This window comes from Bombina bombina, chromosome 1, assembly GCF_027579735.1.
Source record: "Bombina bombina isolate aBomBom1 chromosome 1, aBomBom1.pri, whole genome shotgun sequence".
NCBI lineage: Eukaryota > Metazoa > Chordata > Amphibia > Anura > Bombinatoridae > Bombina > Bombina bombina.
The window spans coordinates 379,211,556-379,231,001 of NC_069499.1; positions in this window are offsets into that span (position 1 = coordinate 379,211,556).

A 19,446-nucleotide genomic window follows, 5' to 3' on the forward strand; every position below is an offset into this window, starting at 1 on the left:
TTCTACCCTCACTCATTCATTCCCATCTTCCTTCAAACATGCAAAGGTCACCCACATCCTCAAAAAAAAATCCCTCGAACCTAACTCTCCTGCAAACTACTGCCCCATATCACTGCTTCCGCTAGCTTCAAAAGTCCTTGAAAAACTAGTTTTCAATCACCTAACCCACTTTATGTCCTCCAACTCACTGCTTGACCCCCTGCAATCTAGCTTCCATCCCCAACACTCAACTGAGACTGCCCTCACCAAGGTTACTAACGATCTCCTTTCTTATAAAAACAACGGCCACTACACTATACTCATCTTACTTGACCTCTCTGCTGCCTTTGACACTGTTGACATCCCCTCCTCCTACAGACGCTCAGCTCTCTTGGGCTCTGTGACACTGCCCTCCCCTGGATTCACTCTTATATCTCTAACAGATCCTTCTATGTCTCTTTTTCTGGTGACTCCTCCTCTCCATTGCCTCTGTCCTCTACTTTTCTCTATTTACACTTCTTCACTGGGTAAACTTATCAACAGCTGTGGCTTTAACTATCACCTCTATGCTGATGTTACCCAGATCTACTTATCCACCCCTGCACTCTATCCTTCTGTGAATTCTCACATCAGCAACTGCTTATCCGGCATCTCCTCCAGGATGGCCTCTCACCACCTTAAAATAAACATATCCAAGACTAAACTACTTCTAACCCCCCTCTAATTCTACTCCAGTTTCTAAATTTTTTTTTTTTTTTTAAATTCCATCTTTATTGATTGTAGGTACGAAATAAAGAAAAGGTTACAAACAACGGTACACTTACCGTAAAAGGGTTACAATTCGTTAGTCGTACTTTCAGTTACAAGGGCGTTCCAAGATGGTAATTTATATAACTAAATATAACACATCACAAGTACAGAGAAAAAAAAAAAAAAAAAAAAAAAAAACCAAGAAAACAAAACATTACTGGCCGATAGAATTATCTCAACTACTCGAGAGAGTAGTATACACCATGGATGATTAAACATGTATTGAACTTAAATTTCCACCTCCAAACAGCTCTTATAATTGCATGTTAGACTAGGGGTTTCAGCTCATTTCAGTTATGGTATTAGTCGTAACATCTAACAGATATATGGAGCAGCCCATATGTTATCCTCTTCACAGAGGGGGAGCCCCCCCGTCTCCACGCATCACGTTGGATCAAGGTCTGACTGTGCTAAAGTCAGGTTGGGCTGGGGTCTAGTCGGTATCAGTGATTCTTCCCAAAGGAATCTCATATTATGGAAAAATTCTAGCCTAAGCCTTTTAAGATACATACCCAAACTCCTCTAGGCTTAGCAACTCATCAATTTTGGCTAACCACATTTGTCCAGTCGGGGGAATAGGTGATTTCCATCTTAAGGCTATCAGAGCCTTGGCACCATTAATTCCAACCTGTAGCACTTGCCTCCTAAGTTTACATGGTATGTGAGGGAGTCTGTTTAGCAATGCTATCTGGGGTGTCAAGCGGAGATCTGTGATTAGGCTGTTCCTGAAATGGTCCTCTATGTATTTCCACAGTTGTTTTACTATATCGCACTCCCACCACATATGGAGGTAACTACCTCTTTTTTTACAACCCCTCCAGCACAGGTCGCTGGAGCTTGGGTAAATAGAATGTAGTCTTGTCGGGGTTAGGTACCAAGGTGTTAATACTCTAAAGTTTAATTCTAGAATTTTTGGGGAGGTTGACGATTTTTTAGTGCAATGAAATATTGATCCCCATTGCTCTGCACTGTTCTCTGTGCCAATTAATGGTGTATGTAGGAAGTTCATCTCTCATATAAGTCTGTAGCATATAGCGCATTTTGGAAAGTGTGTGGGGTGTTGGTACACTGGCTGAACAGAGTTTCTCGAATGTGGTCATTGGTCTCAAAAAGTCTATCTTAAATGGTGTAGTGTGGAGAAAGTGTGTAAGCTGCATATATTTTAGCCACGGGTGATACGTGCCATGTGCCACTTCCTTTAACTCCTCTCTGTTCCTGAGTTTGCCATCTCTTAGAAACTCTTTTAATGGAGTGGTGTATCCCGATTCTTTTCCTCTCTGAAAGTCTTTATCTAGTCCTCCTATGAGTTCCGCGTTTAGTGGGATAGGGAAGAGGGGGGATCTAAGCCCTGAGATATCTTGCCTTTTATGTTTAATTGTGTCCCATGCCTCAAAAAAATATTTATGTATAGGAAGTATTGTGCAGCGTGGGGGTCTCAAGGATTTGGGGATACAGCAGAGAGCTCCCACCGAGGGAACCTTTAATATTTGAGAGTCTATTGCTATCCAGGCCTTATGCTCTGATGAAGTGTGCCAGTCATACACCCTCTGAAGCACTATAGCATAGAGATATACCCGAATATTCGGTAGACCCAGCCCACCTGCCAGAGTAGGTCTGTACATTGTGGTTTTGTTTACCCGGGGTTTGCTAGTGCCCCAGACAAACCTGTTTATGTAATTTTGGAGCCGTAGTGGGAACCAACCAGGTAATGCTATGGGAAGGGCTTGAAGTGTGTAAAGGACTCTTGGTAGTGTTGTCATTTTTATGCACTGTATTTTCCCCCACCAGGACAGGGGTTTTGTCGCCCAGGTATTTAATTATTTTTGCGTTGACAGCAAAAGATCTTCAAAAAATTTTTTAAAAAGGGTGGTAGGGCTCGGAGATAGATAAATGCCTAAATATTTTATGGAGTCTGTTCTAAGCGCGAGTGGGCAGATTTCTGCGAGTTTCATAAATTCCTCCCGTCTAAGGGACACATTAAGTAACTCTGACTTGGTCGTGTTTACTACAAAATTAGAGAATTTTCCGAATCTGTGGAGTTCGTGCAAAATTGCTGTTAGGGACTGTGCCGGGTCTGTGATAGTAAAGAGGACGTCGTCCGCATATAGGGCAACCTTGAAGCTATGAGGGCCAATTTCTATTCCTTTTATAGAATGATTATTTTGTACATGGGCTGCCATTACTTCCATTGTAAGTACGAACAACAGGGGAGATAGGGGACATCCCTGTCTCGTTCCATTTCTAATTTGGAACAGGCGAGAGAGGATACCGTTCGCCTTAACTTTCGCAGTGGGGTGTGCATATAAACTGAAAATTCTGTTAAGCATACGGGGTCCCAACCCAATAGCTAATAGGGTTTCTCTAAGGAACTGCCAATTGAGCCTATCAAAGGCCTTCTCGGCATCTGTTGCCAAGAAGACCGTTGGTATATTGTGACATTTAGAATAGGACATGAGGGTCAGGGCTCTTATTGTATTATCCCTTGCCTCTCTGTGGGGGATAAATCCGACCTGATCGGTGTGTATGATATTTTCTAGTAATTTGCTCAGTCTTTTGGCTAGGATCTTACCCAGGATATTTAGATCTACATTTAGCAGTGAAATGGGCCTATAGCTTTTAGGGTCTGTGGGTGTTTTGCCAGATTTTAATATGACTGAAATATGTTCTTGTTGCATTTCTGTGGATAGCGTATTCCCTTCGTCAATGGTTTGAAATAAATTCAAAAGGTGGGGGGCAAGCGAGGATCTAAATGTTTTATAATAAATACTAGTGAACCCGTCTGGGCCCGGGCTCTTTCTAGAAGGCAATTTCGCAATCACCGAAATAATTTCTTGGAGGGAAATGGGTGCTTCAAAGTCATCACGTAGCTGTGGCTGTATTTTTGGGAGATTAGCCTCTGTGATGTAAGCCTGGAGAGTAGTCAGTCTATTCGGGGATCTGTCTGTCTGCAAGTTATACAGTTCTGAGTAATAACTTTTAAACTGATCTGCAATTTCCCCACTATCTATTAGTTGTTGGCCTAACGGGGTTATCAGTTTATTAATGTGGGATTTCATTGACTGTTGGTTCAGTAGCCTAGCTAATCTAGGTCCCGCTCTGTTGTTCTCAAAGAAACACATTTTCTTCAATGCCAAATCTTTTCTCTGTGCTTCTTTGGATATTATGTTGTTAATATTCTGCCTAGTCTTGGTGACCTGCGATAGAAGTGTTCTATTTGACGGGTCGTGTTTGTGTTGTGTCTCTAAGCTGTGTAGTCGTGTTGTTAGGGACACTAATGAGGACTGATAGCGTTTTTTCATTTTGATTTTTTGTTTTATACATTCACCTCGGATAAACGCCTTGTGCGCTTCCCAAATAGAGCTAGGGTGTGAGTCTCCATTACAGTTAAATTGAAAGTATTCAGAAATTGCTTTTTGTAACCCTTCCTGGATTGGGGGGTAGTATAGGAGAGAGTCATCCATTTTCGAAGTAAAGGATGCTGTTGGTGTGTCAGGCCATTCTAAAACCAGACTTATGGCTGAGTGGTCAGACCATGCCGTGGGTTGGATGTCAGAGTCTTTTAAGAGAGACAGGTGGTTCCTGTCAATGAACAAATAATCTATACGGGTGTAAGTGGCCCAGGGGTGGGAATAGAAGGTGTAGTTGTGTTGTGTTGGGTGTTGTATCCTCCAAGCGTCTATGAGGCTTAATTCTTCTACGCAGGCAAGAAATGTGTTCGGCGTCCTAGTCCTAGCCTGCCCATGTTTTGTGGAGGAGTCCATGACTGGATCCAGTGTGGTGTTAAAATCCCCGCCCATCACTATTGGGCCTCTCCTGTGTTCTAAGATAAGGGAGAGCGCTCTTTGAAAGAACCTTCGCCTGCGACTAAAGGGAGCATAAACATTGACCAGGGTAATTGGGTTATTAAACAAAAGCCCTACTAGAATAATAATCCTTCCCTCTGTGTCTACAACTTTATTGTGTAGTTGAAACTGCAGATGTTTATGAAATAATATGCTAACTCCCTGTTTCTTGGTGTGGTATGCGTTATGATAGCTAATGGGGAAGTCTCTTGATGTCAGAGAAGGTTCTGAACTGGCTACGAAATGGGTTTCTTGTAGAAAAATAATAGAATGGGAGCTTTTAGCAAAATGTTTTAGGGCGACTGAACGTTTGCTAGGTGAATTAAGGCCCTTTGCATTTTGAGATATAATCTGTATGTTAGGTACCATCATGGTCTTTGAGGATAGTGAACGCTTGATGGGTCTGTCTTACCTGGGAAGGAGAGATGCACGGAGTTCAGAGAGGCCCCCCATGGTCAGAACACATCAGTATGGCTGTTGAGAAATATAGGTGGTCAGAGCTGGTGCGAAATCCCTGAAGTAGAGATCTAATGGAAATAAACATGGCAGTACAATCAGTCAGTACAACAAACAAACAGAAATAAACACACAAATAGAACATAAGAGAAACATTTCTATTGTTACTCATTTAACTAAACAATAGGTGAGCGGGGGGAAACAAAGGCTGGTGACTTAGCCTTTCAACTCATTACTGGGTAAAAGATATTCTTGTATAATCAGGTTACCTAATGATTTCTGTCTCAATCAACTGGGTTTATATAGATAAAGCTGGACAGTCTTAATGATAAGTCCCGTGTCCAAACTATAAATTTTTCAATGAATAAAAGAAGCAAAGAAAAGTAAAGAAAACCTCTACTATCAGATATTTTCTCATGGTGGATCCTTTGAGTGGATAGGGGAATCTGGCATTGTGGTGTTTCTTCTCTTGGTTGGTCTAGTGGACCAGTTTCCTCTTTGTGGTTTAGGTGACGGTGGTCTCCTCTGATTTCCATCTCTTGTGGCTTCTGAGATCTTGGGTAAAGATGGGAGTGCAATGTTCAACTGCTTGCACAATAGCTCTAGGTCTTCCGGACCTCGATAGACAAAGGTTTTCTTGTCCTTCAGCACTTTAATAGCAAAAGGGAATCCCCATCTGTAGGCTATCCCTAAGTCTTGTAAGTGCAGGGTTAAATATCTAACCTCCTTACGTTTGGCCAGGGTGATCGGACTAAGGTCTGGGTATATTTGTAGGGCATCTTCTCCGAAGTAAATTGGAGACTTTCTCCTGGCTGCCTGCAGGAGCTTTTCTTTTTCCGTAAATCTATGGCAGCACAGGATGACGTCTCTTGGTGGCAGATTGTCGGGAGGTTTTGGCCTCAGGGCCCTGTGAGCTCTATCAAGAGCGATGGGTTCTTTCTCTGGGTCAAGCAGAAATTTAAAAAGGTTCTGAAGGTAGGAGGAAAGTTGTTGCGGGAGTATCTTCTCGGGGATGCCTCTTATCCTAAGGTTCTGTCTCCGTCCCCTGTTATCAAGGTCTTCCATTTGGACCTGTAGACGTTCAATGGCATCATGCTGGTATTGAAAAGCTTGTGTGGTGTTGTCTGCAGATTTGTTAACCTCCTCTATTTGCTCCTCCAGCTCAAGCACCCTGTCTCCCAGTTCACTGATATCTCTCTTCACTTCTGCTAGGCCATCCTTTATGGCTTTGCTGACTTGCTGTACAATAGCAGAAAGGTCTGCTTTGGTAGACAGAGTCTGGATGTCGGCACGTGTGATAGGGGTCATATCATCTGTAGCTGCAGCAGCGGCCTGAGGCATGAGATCTGGTGAATCAGGGGCCTGTAGTTTCAGTTCTCCAGGTTCATGTATCTTGGCTTTTAAAATAAGAGTTCAACTAGAGAGACGTCATAAGTTAACGGGGAAAGAGACAATACTACAGACCCTCCAAACTAAGAAAAACATGCTAGCGAAAATCTTAAACTCTCAGGCTGCAAGGGCAATTCAAAAGTTAAAGGCACACTATTTCATTTATGCCAACAAACCAGATAAATTTATGGCACATAAGATTAGGGAAAGGAGCAAGGCCTCATTCATTCCTATGATAGAAACAGAACAAGGGACAATGACTTCGGACCCACAAGAGATTGTAGACACATTCGCCAATTTTTATAGCAAACTTTACGATGGGAAAAAGGTCCTTCATAACACAGTAACAGACAAAAACACTGAAGAATTCCTTTCTGCTTGCTCACTAAAAGTTCTCACCAAAGAGCAAAGAGATAGTCTAAACGCCCCAATCACCACCTTGGAAGTAGTGAAGGCAGTGAAAGACCTTAAGCCAGGTAAAGCAGCAGGCCCCGACGGCTTCACAGGGGAATATTATAAATTGTTTCGCGGCACCTTAATACCACATCTGACTAAATTCTGTAATTATATCTTAGAAGGGAACTCTGTCCCGAGTGAGTTACAGCTAGCAAAGATAGTGGTGATCCCCAAACCTGACAGAGACCATAAAAGATGTAAAAATTATCGCCCTATCTCACTAATAAATCAGGATCTGAAATTGTTTACGAAGATATTAGCAAATCGACTTAAGGAAATTCTCCCTAGCCTAGTTCACCCAGATAAGGTAGGATTTATTAAGGACAGGGAAGCCCCAGATAATATTCGCAGAATCACTAACATTATCTATCATCTAGAAAGACAGGGGACGCCTTCTCTGCTGCTATCGTTGGATGCGGAGAAGGCGTTCGACAGAATTGACTGGAAATACATGACCAAGGTGCTGGGGAGAATGGGCTTTGAGGGCACCTTCATGACAGCGATTCGAGCTATATACTCGAAACCCCAAGCTCAGGTGACTGCGGGAGGCTATAGATCTGCCATCTTCCCCATACTTAATGGCACGAGACAGGGGTGTCCCTTGTCGCCTTTACTATTCGCACTCTGCATTGAACCTTTGGCCACCAGAATAAGAACGCACCCAGACATAGAGGGAGTTAAAACGACACATTCAGAATACAAATTGACCCTGTTCGCAGATGACATACTATTGTCTATCACAAAGCCTCTTATTTCCCTACCCAATCTATATGCAGTGTTGGCGTCCTTTTCGGCCATTTCAGGCTATAAAATTAACTCGGAGAAATGCGAGGTTCTCCCTATAGCTGTCCCTCAACAGACTAAGAAACTCCTGGAGTTAAATTTTGATTTTCGGTGGGTCAAACATACACTTAAATACCTGGGGATCAATCTCTCACAACAAACACAACTCTTATATAAATACAACTACATTCCTCTGTTTCAGAGAATTAGGCAGGATCTAGCAAAATGGCGCAAATATAATTTCTCTTGGTTGGGCAGATTGGCTGCGGTTAAAATGACCATCTTACCCCGACTACTCTACTTATTTAGGGCACTACCGATAAAGATTGTTACTGCAGACATTGAAAGGATACAGACAGATCTCTCAGCTTTCATCAGAGGTACTAAAATGGCAAGGATCTCTAAGTACTTAATACACAGACATAGATCACTGGGAGGGATCGGGGGACCTAATTTAATGGACTACTATAGGGCGGCCAGAACAGCACAAGATGCGATGATACTGAAGAGAGAGGGAGAGGCGGTCTGGGTTACCTTAGAGGCGGAATTAGAGGGACGGACTTACACAGACTCCATTCTCTGGGCCACACAACAGAATAAAGATGTCGACAGTCACACGAAAACATACACAGGAGCTCTCACTGTTCAGATATGGTCAAAAGTTAGAAAGAGAGAAGACATCTTCCCTAAGAACTCCCTACTAATGCCAATTAGATATCTTTTACATGGGGGAACGCATAAACACCTACAGAAGTGGGAAAATAAGGGCCTTTACAGAGTAGCAGACATAATAGAGAAGGGCGCATTGTTGCCTTTCTCTCATCTCCAAGAGAGGCTTGCACCACTAAAGCTACACTGGTTCATATACTTACAGCTGCAATCTTCCCTCCGAGAATTCCTTAAAAATGCTCCTAGGAGGATGACTACGACATTAGAAACCTCCAGCATCAGCTCACATAGACTTAAACACTCAATCTCCAAACTATATGTAACTTTCCAATCACCCCCACTGGCACCAAAAACACATATAATGATAGCATGGGAGAAGGAGCTGGGAATAGTGAAAGATAAACAGGAGTGGGAATTACTATTTCAATCGGGAGGCAAAGGCCTATTAAGCGTTGATTTAAAGGAGAACACACTGAAAACAGCCTTTAGGTGGTACCTGACTCCAGTCAGGTGTGCACACATTACACCACAGGGGAGCAACCTGTGTTATAGAGGGTGCGGACAGAGAGGCACTTACAAACACATGTGGTGGGACTGTGTGGCTGTGCAGGAAATATGGAAAAAGCTAGCTTCGTTTATAGGCCAACTGATAGATGAAGAGGTCACTCTCACGATACAACAGGCGCTACTACATGAACCCATAGAAATCTATCATAGACACTTGAACACTTTTATTAGAATTTTATGCACGATCACAAGGATATGTATCGCGAGATACTGGAAAATAGGAACACCAACATGGACGGAGATATACAATAAAATACAGTTCACCTACACCATGTATGAGGAAGCAGCAGGAATCCTTAATAATAGAGAGACATCACAAAAGGTATGGTTCTACTGGATAGGCAGACAAGTACAAGCATCTGAGGTCTGAAGCTCACACGAGCAGATGCGGGGTCGACGGGGGTGCGCCGTGGGAAGAGGTGTCTTCATTTCTCAGGTATGGTTCTACTCTCAGAGAGAGACACTATTTTATATGAATATAGGAGGAAAAGTTGATTTTGTTATATTTGTTGTTTTAATTATCAACCTTAATATGATTGAAGCGAGTACTACTCATCTCACCACTATGCAGCCCGCCTATCTAGCGGTACAAGAGGGGTTAAGAATAAAAGAAAAAGAAACTATGGAATGTTTAACTCACTTGGCAGTAGATAACCTGACAGAGAGGAGGGTTCGAATGCGGGTGGATGGATTATTAATATGTCAGAAATATCTATAGTTCAATGGAGATGAGAATGTAATGGTAAAAGTATTTTTTTTTTTTTTTATGTATGTATAAGGTAAAAATTTACCCCCTGTATTTATGTTCCCCTTCAGTGTCTTGTCTGTTTTATTTTTACTTTTGGCGACCATTTTGTGAGTCTTTTTATATATATATTTTTTGTTTTTCTTTTCTTTTTTTAGGGGTTGCAAATGAGGAGTAAGTGCTGTTTTACAGCGAGGGCTGTGATGATGCAGAGCTTCTAGAAAATTGCAAATTTCGTTCTGATTATCTCTGCTCCACAAACTACTAGTGGGTCTGTGGGGCCTAGTGACCTCTTCTATGTGAGTATGGAGGCAGATGGCAGTAAACTCTAGATCACAGATAATGTGCTTGTGGAAGGCCGGTCTGTAAGAAAGCTGAGGCCTCCGAGCAGGTAGATAATATAATGTCTTTGTTATTGAGTATAATCTGCTCCAGCAATGTGGCCGTATAGTGTAATTATATCTCACCTTCTGCGTGATGTTGAACGCATGGATCTGATATTGTACCTGCGTCACTCCGGGCAATTGGCCTAATGCACGCCACCTAGCTTATTCGTCTGTGGGCGGTAAGCGTCTCGGTCTCTCCTCTTCTAGTTGTAAACCGGGAGACCAGGACCCCGCAGCGCTGTGTCGGCACTTTTCTGATCGCCGCTGATAGGCCTTGCGCTGTGCCCTTTACCTCCGGGCTCCATTTCTATGTCAGCCAGTGGGGAGGTTAATGTCCAGCTTGCTATGTTTTGCAGCAGTGGTTGGTGACCCAATGATGGTCAGCTATGTGTTATAGAGTGCCCATTAGAGAGATCGTTAGCCGGAGCTCAAGTGTTGTGCGACCATTAGGCTTGCTGGTCGGCTCCGCCCCCCCAGTTTCTAATTTTTTTATCACTGTTGGCGGCACCATTATCTTCCCATCACCCCAAGTCTGCTGCATTGGAGTCACACTGGACTCAAATCTGTCCTTCATTCCCCACATCAAATTGTTCTCTTCATCCTGCCACAACCACCTACGCAATATCTACTTAACAGCTAATCCACTCCCTGGTAATTTCTACTACTGTATTAACCTACTAACTGACCTCCCTCTCTCCTGCCTCACCCCCCCCCCCTTCAATCCATCTGAAATACTTCTGCCAGGCTAATCCACCTCTCCCGATGCTCTGTATCTTCTGCACCTCTCTGTGAGTTCCTTTACTGGCTCCCCATTCACATCAGAATTAAATTCAAAGTTTTCACCCTGACCTACAAAGCCATCACCAATGCTTCCCCACCCTACCTGTCCTGAGGACTGGACTGGGAATAAAATGCATCCCTGTAAAATTTTGAGACCAGCCCTATTTTTCATTGAGCCAGTAGAATGCACATGCCCCATTTTTCTCAAAGGAACACTCCTCCCCCCAATATTGTTTTAAGAACTAAAATATATTGGTTTGTATTTAACAAAAGTGCCATATTGTTGTTATATAGGCAAACTACAACCCAATAGCCGCTATTAACCACCCCTTTAAATTGTTCCTTTCCAGTCCCAGCTGCTGCAACCCACCGGGAAATCTCCTGGTATCCTGGTAGATCAATCCAGCCTTGCCTGTCCTCCCTCATCAACAAATATACTCCAGCCCGCTCCCTAAGATCCAACAATGACCTGCACCCTGCCTCCTCTACAATCATCTCCTCCCATGCTAGACTACAGGACTTCTCTTGTGCAGCACCAACCCTCTGGAACACACTTCCTTGAGCTGTCAGACTTTCCCCTAACAAATTAATTTCACTTAACAAGCAGTTAACTCATCTAACTCCTAACTAACATCATTCTCACCTTTGCCGTCCCCACATCCAGTTTCCCATCCTCCCACCCATCTAGATTGTTCCCACGGAAATAGGGCCCTACGTTTCCCCTGTATTTGTCTGTAAAATGTTGTTTTATATTGTATTGTTTCACCATTGTACTTATATCTTTGTACCCATGGACAGCGCTGCAGAATCTGTTGGTGCTTTATAAATAAAGAATAATATTACTAATAATGAGGAAAAAAATCATAGCCTGATAATAACTTACAAACAATTGCTCAAATTAAACAAGAATATGACAGGTAAGGATTTAACCCCTTAGGATAAAATGTATCTAATTCTAGAATCCATTGTTTTTCCCTCTGCAATAAGACCTTACTGATGTCCTCCCTCTTTGAAAAGGTGGGATTTGATGAGTGGGGCATCACCTCAAACTTGATAGTGCATGCCCATTCTCCTAATAATGTGTAGCCACTGGTTGATTTGTCTTACCAGTTTCCAGCACATCCATTCTCATCATTAGCAGACATTCTAGGTTTACCCACAAAACAAAACCCACATGGGAATTTAATTAAAGGGGCATTGTGCTCTAACATATTCTTCCCTTTACTGTATTCCCAAAGGTCCATTTTACTTGCTGGAGTACAATTTTTTGCAAACGTATAATTTATCTTTTTTTATTATTTAAAAAAGTTACTTTTGCCTGTTATTTCCCTGCCTACACTGAAAATATAAGTAACAAGCAATTTCTCTGTAGAAAAGCTTTGTAAATAAGAAACAGTAGCACTGTCTAGGGCATGTGTGCAAGGAATCCACATCTGTTTTATTCTTAGGGAGACCCAACAGCAATTTGCATACAAAAAAGAAAATAGGGAGATGCACTCTTCTGAGACAGAACAAAAGCTGGAAAACTTCCTTGCTTGTTCATAAAAAAACAGCTGTCAATGACTATGTGCACTGCCCTAAGCAATAACTTTGTAGTATGCAGTTGGTTCCCACCATTTTCAGAATTTTGTAGTATATTTGGTTGTAGGTTTTGATTTCTTGCATCTCTAGGTTAGCAGCACATTCAGTGGTTTCAGATTCCTCAGAGTGCAAAAGAAGGCAGCTGCTCAAGTAGTTCAGCTATTTTCAGAATCAGATTACTTCTTGTGAAAGTGCAACACACTAAGACCTGTGCAAATCCAGATCTTAGTGTGTTGCACTTTAATAAGAAGAATTCCGGCACAGAAAAGAGACAAACGCTGCGAGGGGCTGTCTTCTTCCACATTCGGAGGCATCTGAAACATTTGAATGCACATGCCTATCTCTAGGGGGTCCATTTATTATTGTGCAGACGGACATGATCCTCTATAGCGAACCATGTCCGCCGCACATCGATAAATGCCAACAGCATACGCTGTCGGCATTTATCATTGCACTAGCAGTTCTTGTGAACTGCTGATGCAACGCCGCCCCCTGCAGATTCTCGGCCAATCGGCCACCAGCAGGGGTATCTATCAACCCGATTGTATTGGGTCGTGTTGATTTGCGGCAATGTCTGTCCGCCGCCTCAGAGCAGGCCGACAGGTTATGGAGCAGCGGTCTTCGGAGCTTGATAAATAGACCCCATTGTGTTTTTCAGCAAACACAAGAAAACTAAAGAGTTGAGATCAATCTCTCTTTAAGCATTCAAGGATGACTGTTGAAGAATAATTAGCAAATGAGTTTAGGTTGTTTGCTGGTCCAGATAAACCTTTGCCCTTTTGTTTCAGAATTGACAATGCCTGCTTAGCATGCAGTTTTCGGACATTTTCATTTATTATAAGCTTTGTTAAGAAAAACGCACACAATGAGAGTTACAAGAAGCTTAAATTTAAATTAAACATAGCTATTTCTTCCAATTTTTGTTCATATTAACTTCAAAATATTTAATAGGCTCTTAATATAACAGACTAGACCTGGGATCCTTTTGGGTAGCATGAAGCTAAAATATAGCTTCTGAAATATTAATAGTTAACAATTTATATATATATATATATATATATACATGTACAGTTAAGTAGCTGAAAAAATGTAAAATCATATTTATGCAATATTCATATTTAATAAAGTGTTTAATTGTGTATTTACTGTTAATATCTCAAATTATAATGTTTTTCACATGGGGAAATATGTACTAATTATAAGCAGAATTTACTATAGCGTGGCCGACATCGCTATAGCTCAACCTATAGTTTCAATGGTTATCGCAACTTCACTAAATAGTGCTATTACAAGTAGAGAGTTAAAGTTTGTGCTTGAGCGAAACGGAAACTGGACTAGAATATTTAGCACAGCATGGCATGCAACCTTCTTGTAAAAAGTAAAAAAAAAAATGTTCACAAAAACATAGTGAAATAAAGTATTACACTCTTATATACACATTTTAATAATAAAACAATCATATTAATATTAATGGTATATGGCAAGGTGTTTGACTGGAAAGGGCTCCAATCATGGTCATAGGAATCAAGGGGATGGTGGGATGCATCCCCCAGTAAATCTTGTGGGGGGACAGATAATGCATAACCCCCCCCCCCCCAGTTAAATGAGGCATAAGGATTGCTTAACAGCCTACCAGCAGAGAATGGGCCAGGCTCCTAAAGGGCTTACCTCCAGCCCCTCATAAATCTTCAGTAGCTAAATAATCCAAGTGCTGCTCTTTAGAGGTGTGCTAGAGTTGCAGCATAGTGTTCTCTAGTTTATACAGGTGAAGGCTTGGTAACAAGGTACCTCCTTCCTTCCATCCACTTCTCCCTGCACAAAGCAAAATGAGAAGAATTAAAAGAACCTTCCATAAAGCATTAATTTATTATGATAGCACACCAAACATAGCACCACTTTTAAAAAATCCCTTGAACCTCTGTGTAAGGTTGTAATTTTGGCTGCTTCAGCCTTTGTATAAATAAACACCTTTGTGCCATCAGTTTTTAGCTATTTTTCCATATTTATATACCCGCTGCTGCATGAGAGATGCAGGGGAGCTGCACGGATCTGTGTGATGATAATTCTGCAGTATGAGAGAAAGTTCATTCGGTAAAGAGAGGTGTAACTGCAGATCATGAACAAGGGTATGTAGCAGAAGGTAGGGCATTTACAGAACTACAGACAACTACTTTAGGGATAGGCAGAGCAACAGATTTTTCCTTGCCCACTGCATTACATTATGGTGTGCACCTAAGTACATTAATTTAAACTCACTGGCTGACATTTCTTAGGGCAGCACAACTACTAATCTCCTGTTCCAAAGTCTCAATGAAAGATACAAAAATGTTTTAGATTACAATTTCACACTGTCTCTTATCCTATCATAGTTTCACTACTTACAGTAGCTGAGGCCGCCTCTTTTTCCCTGTTATAATTTACTCCACATCATAACTGGTGCTGCCTGCTTCAGCTACACTTCGCCGCTGAGATCAAATTACACTGCACATGGGTCCATTTTGCAGGAGGGAGGAGAAAGGAGAGCGTTTTACAGGAGGGAGCATGGTGGTTTTAAATGACAAAGGAGGGATTTTTTTTTTTAAGATGGAGGAAGAATGAGGGAGTTTTACAGGAGGAAACATTGAATTTTAAATGGACAGTGTAGTAAATTGTATTTCCTTGTATGTAAGAATAAGAACATGTTTATGTGTGTACACATACATTTATGTATGTATTTGTGTGTTTTTGTGTGTATGTGTATATGTTTATGTAAGAATGCATGTATTTATGTGCATATCTGTGTGCATATCTGCCGAGAGTTGCACTGTTGTAGTCGGCTCTTATAAAGGTGGACTACAAACAGCTGGGCTCATAGGCTTACATACTAAGGGGTTTAAGGGGATAGCAGTGGAGATAGGAAAGTTAGTGTAGGTTGTATGCATCCATGAATAGTAGAGTCTTCAGGGAGCACTTGAAGCTTTTAAATCTAGGGGAGAGTCTTGTGGAGCGAGGCAAAGAGTTCCATAAGATGGGAGCCAGTCTGGAGAAATCTTGTAAATGGGAATGTGAGGAGATAGCAAGAGAGGAGGAGAGTAGTAGATCATGAGCCGAGTGAAGGGTTTGGGAAGGAGAGTATCTGGAGACAAGGAGGCCTATGTATCAAATGTCTGTTGGACCTGATCCGACAGTGCAGATCAGGTCCGACAGACATCGCTGAATACACTCTCCATATTCAGCATTGCACCAGCAGCTCACAAGAGCTGCTGGTGCAACGTCGCCCCCTGCAGACGCCAGCAAGGAGGTGTCAATCAACCCGATCGTACTCAATCGGGTTGAATTGTGGTGATTTCTGTCCGCCTGCTCAGAGCTCTTTAGACCGCTGCTTCATAACTGCTGTTGAAACAAGGGCCCACAAGCTCCATACGAAGCTTGATAAATGGGCCTCTTTGTCTGAGATGTAGGGGGGAGCAATGCAATTGAGGGCTTTATAAGTCAGAGTGAGAATTTTGTGTTTAATCCTGGAGGCAAAAGGAAACCAGTGAAGGGATTGGCAGAGAGGTGCGGCAGATGAAGAGCAATGTGTAAGGAAGTTGAGCCTGGCAGAGGCATTCATTATGGATTGTAAAGAAGCTAGGTGGCAGCTAGGGAGACCAGAGAGGATGGAGTTGCAGTAGTCAAGGTGGGAAAAGATGAGAGAGTGGATTAAAATCTTAGTTGTGCATTGTGTAAGGAAATGTCTGATTTTAGCGATGTCATCAAGGTGTCAGGCTTTAGCCAAGGACTGAATGTGAGGAGTGAAAGAAAGATCTGAGTCAAGTGTGACCCCAAGACATCAGGCATGTGAGGTTGGGGTAATGATGGAGTTATCAACAGTTATAGAGACATGGGGGGTGGAGATTTTGGAAGAAGGGGGGAAAATAAGGAGCTCAGTTTTGGAGAGATTTAGCTTGAAGTAGTGAGAGGACATCCAAGATGAGATATGAGAGAGACAGTTAGTGACACGGTTAGCAAGGAAGGAGATAGTTCTGGTGCAGAGGGGTAGATTTGGATATCGTCGGCATACAGATGATAGTGAAACCCGTGGGACTTTATTAAGGAACCTAATGAGGAAGTGTAAATTGAGAAGAGAAGGGGACTGAGAACAGAACCTTGCGGTACCCCAAAAGAAAGAGGTAACGGGACAGAAGATGCTCCAGAGAAGGCTACACTAAAGGTATGGTTAGACAGATAGGAAGAGAACCAAGAGAGAGCCGTGTCGCAGATGCCGTAGGATTGGAGGGTATGGAGCAAAAGAGGGTGGTCAACAGTATCAAAGGCTTCAGACAGATCAAGGAGGATAAGTAGAGAGAAGTGGCCTTTGGATTTTGCTGTAAGTAGTTCGTTGGTAACCATAACAATTGCTGTCTCTGTTGAGTGAAGGGGGCGAAATCCAGATTGCAGTGGATCAAGGAGGGAGATTAATGTAAGGAAATGGGATAGATGTGCATATACTAGTTTCTCAAGAAGCTTTGAGGCAAGAGGGAGTAAGGAAATAGGGTGGTAATTGGATGGGGAGATTGGATCGAGAAAAGTTTTTTTGTGACGATAGCTGTGACTAATGCATGTTTAAGAAATGTGGGAACTATACCAGTGCTGAGGGAGAGGTTGAAGATGTGTGTGAGTATAGGGATAATGGTAGAAGAGAGGGAGGGGAGTAGTTTTGAGGGGATGGGTTCGAGGGGACAGGTAGTGAGGTGAGCGGATAGTATAAGGGCAGAAATGTTTTCCTCTGTAACAGAGGAAAAAGAGCTAAATGTATGGCTATGTGGGTTTTGCATGATTGTGAGCTTTTGAGGGGGTGGGAGACCAGTAGTGTGTTGAGAACTGATTTCATTTCTGATGGAGTCTATTTTGTTGTTGAAGTAGCTTGCAAAATCTTGAGCTGAGAGAAAAGTTGTGGTGGGAGGTGGGGGTGGGCAGAGAAGAGTATTGAATGTGGAGAACCGACGTTTTGGGTTTGAAGAAAGAGTAGAGATAAGAGTAGAGAAGTAATGTTACTTATATAGATTAAGGGCAGAATAGTAAGATTTGAACATTAATTTATAGTAAAGAAAGTAAGCAGAACTCCGAGATTTCCTCCAGTGTCGCTTAGCAGTATGGGAACATCTATGTAGGTTCCGTGTCAGAGGAGTATGCCAGGGCTGAGGATGAGTGTATGTTTTCTGAGCTATGGTAGGTGGGGCCAGATTATCAAGGACTGATGTAAGGGTGGAGTTATAGTGGCAGATATATTCATCAGGACAGGAAAAAGAGGGGATAGAAGAGAGAAGAGGTTCAAGAGAGCAAGCAAGCTGTTTGCTGATCTAGTGACTTGATACTTCTGTGAAGTTTAGTCTGAGGGGTAGAAGGAGGGAGAGTTGTAGGGAGTGAGGTGATGTTACAAGTGAAGAGGTGGTGGTCAGAAAGAGGAAAAGGTAAGTTTGTGAAGTTTGAGGTATTGCATCGATAGCTGAAAATCAGATCAAGGGAGTGACCATCTTTTTGAGTGAGCGAGTCAGTCCATTGTGACAAACCAAAAGAGGAAGTGAGTTGCAGAAGTTGTTTTGCAGAGGAGGCAGTGGGATTATCAACAGGGAGGTAGAAGTCACCGAGAATGAGGGCAGGAGTATCCGAGGAAAGGAAGTAAGGTAGCCAGACAGCAAAGTGATATAGAAATAGAGTTGCAGAGCCAGGGGATCGGTATATGACTGCAATGTGTAAAGAGAGAGGAGAAAATAAGCGAATCATGTGTGTTTCAAATGAAGAAAATGTGAGGGAAGAGAAGGGCTGTATTTGTTGAAAGGTGCAACGAGAGGAAAGTAAAATTCCAACACCACCTCCTTGTCTATTGTCAGACCTAGGAGTGTGGCTGAAGTGGGGACCCCCATGTTACAGTGCAGCAGAGGAAGCAGTGTCTGAAGGAGAGATCCAGGTTTCTGTGAGAGCCAGAAGATTGAGAGAGGGGGAGATAAAGAGGTGATGGAAAGAAGTGAGCTTGTTGCAAGCAGAGCGAGAATTCCAAAGTGCGCAAGTGAAGGGGGTGGTTTACTTTAGATGCAAGAGGAATGAGATTAGGGTTACCAGAGTTTAGTTTATGAAGTCTATTGAAGGGTACACATGGGTGTGCAGGGCAAGGAAAATGTGGGGGACCAGGATTAGGGGAGATGTCGCCAGCAGCTAGTATGAGCAAGAGGGAGAGTGACATGAGATGAAATGCAGAATTGCAGTAGCGAGACTATTTTTGTGATGAGTTGCAAGGGGGAGAGAGAGTCTTTAGGAATGTGTGAAGTTCATAAATACAAAAGTAAGGTGAGGTTAAGAGAGATGGGCTAATGAGCAGTGCAGGTGGTGAGGAGTAATTGAGTAAAGTAGTTTGTTAAACAGACAAAAGGTAGCAAAAAGGAATATGAAGATATTTAGCATTTTTACAAAATAGTCAAACAATGTATAAAACTTTAGTATTAAAACAGAACTTGCCTTATCCCTTGTTCATTCCTTGTATAGTTCTTGTATAATTTGTTGTGCCTCACTTATAAATGTTCACTTAAGAGATGTGAACAGATGATGTTACACTACTGCTATCTAACCTAAATTGCTAACCCCTGCATTGTTTTCCCCATAGCAGTGTTCAATTTATAGGCCAGAGCATTCCGCTGAATGCAATAAATTAGGTAATGACATGATCAAAGACAGTCAAAGGCCAATTGGGAAAATTTGATTCAGGGTGAGATAAGTTAAAAATAACAGACAATAGAATTTGCTGGAGGCTGGGGTTATACCATTAGTGAAATTATAAAATTAGTAATCATAACAAATATTTGCAAAAAGAGAGACTTGTAGTAAAAATGAGGGAAATTGGCAGTATTTGAATGCAGGGACCCAATTCACATACCAAAGAGAGACTTGTAGTACACATGACACAAAAACACGGAAATTGGTAGGATTTGAATGCAGGGACCCAATTCACATACCAAAGAGAGACCTGTAGTACAAATGACACAAAAAC